Below are 3764 nucleotides of genomic sequence, written 5' to 3' on the forward strand. Positions count from 1 at the left end.
CTACTTCATCCTTGCCCTCTGTTCCCCTACCAGGTTCCAAAAGATGCCCCGAACAGGAAAAGTCCATGTGTACTAAGTGTGACAATCTTCTTTCCTTCCCAATAGTATCAGTCCTTATAGGGATTTCCCAAAATATACACCAGGTGAAAGCTCACATACACTGTAAAATACATAATCTGGATGCAACACAGAGTGTAGTGTCATTACTCAGGGCAGAGTGCACTCGGTGGACAAGATCACATTCAACATGAGAACGTCTGGAGGTAGCATTGCATGCAGGAGCCTCTGCAGCATTCAGACACGGGGAATCGAGGATAAAATCTTGATGAATGACAACATTTGGGGCTGAGGTAGAGTAGAGTACTTGCCTGTTACATATAAGGCCCACATATAAAACAAGTACCCCATCCCCCCCCCAAAAAAAAACAAACAAGAAAGACAAACTCAATGCTTCATGGAACAGAAAAAGGAAGAGAGGCCATAAGCATCATCAAAAGAAAGTCTGAAACAGAAAAAGGAAGAGAGGCCATAAGAATCATCAAAAGAAAGTCTGAAAAGAGAAAAACAAGGAATCTGTGCTCTTATTACAACAAAATAAGATTTCAAGAAAGAATAAGTCACTGTGGCCAATGAAGCAGAAAGGTGTGGTTCTTTGTAAGGCTAAGAATGCCTCTGGCAGCTTCACAGCAAAAGATGTAACAAAAAATAACTATGTTAACTAAGAGAAGTTAAGGAACACATGAGATCTCAGAAGTGGCTCCTACATTAGAGATGTTTGGGCATAACCCAACACTGCCAGGAAATGGAGAGCAGAAAAGGGAGCAAGAACTAAGGAGAAAAAAATGGAGAGGAGAAAAGGGAGAAAAGGAAGGGAGAGGCCGGAAGATTGAGGACAGGGGCATTGACACTCTTCCCTGTGACGGGAGGGGAAAAGAGAGTGTTTGGGAACCGAAAGACCCAGAAAGTTATTTCCGATTGTCTTTATTGTTTTGGTGACGCCAGGGAACAGCTCACTGAAGGAAGACACCCATGTGCCACTGTTACCTTCATGTCTGACCTTTCCCTTTCTAGAGGTCAGAGGACAGCAGGTCTAGAGGCATGATTCTCAGAGCCAGCTCCAATTCTATGAGAAAAGTTCCGAGCACCTATGACTTCTGCCTCTGAGACAGTAATTAGGCAAGGGGCCTCAATGTCTCACTGAGAGACAGCACAGATCAAAGCACTGCTGTGCTAGCCAGGAGTGGCACTGGGCATCACAGTTATCCTTACGATGGTTTCAATGCCATCATACACACCTTTACATTTTCCCAGGGATAGTTAAGAATCTAGACCTTGTTTGCTCTCTCCTTCCCTACAGACCGTGTTCTTCTTCCTACGCTACAAATGAGAATGAGCGCTGCTTTCTCTCACCCTAGTTTCCAGAGAAAAGGCCAATTGTATGCTCAATGCCTTCTAACCTGCAGAGATCTTTCATGGAAATCTGCCTTGGCCCCATGACACTGTAGAGGGTTGAGGGCAAGGGCATTTAATTTTCAGCACAGAGCAGGCTCCTGCTATGGTTTGGACAGAATTAACTACCACCCAAGCGCATGTGTGGAAAGCTTGTGGCTTGGTGTGGTAGTGTTTGGGGGTGGCACAGAACCTTTAATGGTGGTGAATACGTACATTACTGAAGGAGTTACCCCCACGGGGAAGTGCTGTAGTTCCCCTGAGACCTTGGTTAGCTCTTTAGAGAAAGCTGTCATACATGAGAAAGGCATGGCTTCTCCTTGTCTCTCTCACTTCTCCTGCCATGACGGCTGTCCATTCTACCACATCACGCTCCACTTGCAGGAGTCTCGGAACCCCTAAAAACTGGCCTGGTTCCTTTCAACCTCTGGTTATTTTCAAATTCTTAATGCTTAAAGTGAAGAAGACCATGCTACAACTCTAACACTGTGCCTGTGGCCAACAGATCTCGCCATCCCTCCCCACAGCAAGGAACCCAAGTGCTGCTGAAGCAGCAACATTGCTCACACGCACCAGGGACACTCGTGCAGCTAGAGTCACAAAGGGGCCCTGCTCATCTGCCAGAGATCTCACTACACAGGGAGCTTAGCAGTGCTGTGCAGGCTTCTGCCTAATGTGAAAAATCTACACTACAAAGTCTTACACTTCTCCTGAGCAAGCAAGAAGGAAACTCTCCTCCATATATCCACGAGACTTGCTTTCTGCTGCTGTAACAAACCGCTATAGTCTTGATTGCTTAAAACAACAGAAATGTATTCCCTTATCACTCTGGACGCTTTAAGTCCAAAATGAATTTTACTAGGATAAATTAAAAATGCATGCAGGCTGAACTCCTCCTGGAGGCTCTCTGGGGGGGGGGAGCAGCCACTTCCTTGTCTCCTCCCAGCTTTTGGAAGCCACCCGCATTCCCTAGCTCAAGGACCTCTTCTAGTAATGCACCACTCCAACCTCTGCTTCCATCGTAACATCTTCTCCTTGCTCTCCAGCCTTCCTCTCTCACGTATGAGGGCACTTGTCATTGAATTACCTTCAAAGAAGATACGGTCTGTGTAATTTCAGCAAGGCAGCCAGTCTTTCCGGGCAAGGTCTGGCATCCATCAGAAAACTACGTTTGTCTCTGTTAGAACAATGTATTGCTAATAAAATATGAATGCAATCTGGGGAACCCACCTAAGCCTCAGTTTACCATTCTGCACAGGTTTCCACTTCCACTACAGCGACCTGTGGCCTATACGGGACAGAAGCCAGTGAACCTCTGACTATGCCTGTATATAACACGCAGTAACGCCCACTTGCCTAGCAGAATGCAGTGCAGTTCTTTCTATGATGATCTACCCGACACCCCAACGTTTACCTCGATTCTATGAAACCCTCCTGAGAAACAGAACAGACTGCGAAACCAGCCACAAACACACCAAACGCTCAGCATCCTTCACCCTCAGCAGCACCTCGTTCCCTGCTTCTTCTCACCCTAGGGGATCTCGAGGACCATGCTCTGTACTGACTTCACTCCCCAAATACCAGAGAGCCAGAAGACCTGAAAGGGGAGGAAGAGCTCTTCATTTCAACACGGCTGCGCAGGACAGGAAATAAACAGCCAGTCGGGGCATTTCTAAGATAAGCCTCCAAGCATTCTGCGTAAGGTTTTTATCTATAGGAAGTTAAAATCTTTCTTAGACTAAATCAACAGATATCCTTTCATCCTTCAAAGTCTATCACCTCCAAAGTCTTCCCAGTGTGGCAAACAGCACAGCGACCCTGCCCTCTGAGCAGACAGGATGGTATCCCGGGCTAACCTGTGACAGCAGACATCAGGAGGAAAAGGCAGACTGTCTCTACTGTGCTCACTCCCCCAGGCTGAAGAACAGAAACCTCCTGGCTTTCCTTCACTACAACCACAGCCACTCTCAAAACTTCACCAGGAGGCGGGAGACACACATGTTCTTTCTTCGCGTTTCCTCTCTTATAAGGCAGTAATGTCCCTTCCAGAGACTCTCCTCCCAACACTGTGAGGCAGGGAACAGTAGCCCACGAAAAGCCCTCCTACAAGACGGTGGCAAAAATGGAAGCCACATAAGCCACCTGCAAAATGCAAAACTGCTTTCATGAAAAGAAGTGGTGAAACCAGCAACCTTATAGGCTTTGTGAGAAGAAAACGTACAGAGAAATTATCATGGGAAAACAAGAGTGAAATTTCCAAAGTCATTTTCAGTTCCAAAGAAGCTAACTGCCTGAAATCACACCCAGAAAGGTGT

The 3764-nt window shown here is 46.5% G+C and overlaps 1 protein-coding gene across 2 annotated transcripts in view; it reads right to left on the reverse strand.

The window, feature by feature from the left end:
- Epb41l4a (erythrocyte membrane protein band 4.1 like 4A) overlaps window positions 1-3764 on the reverse strand; it is a 194541-nt gene that overhangs the window by 110573 nt on the left and 80204 nt on the right. The window lies entirely within an intron of this gene.

This window comes from Microtus ochrogaster, chromosome 18 (assembly GCF_000317375.1).
Source record: "Microtus ochrogaster isolate Prairie Vole_2 chromosome 18, MicOch1.0, whole genome shotgun sequence".
Lineage (NCBI taxonomy): Eukaryota > Metazoa > Chordata > Mammalia > Rodentia > Cricetidae > Microtus > Microtus ochrogaster.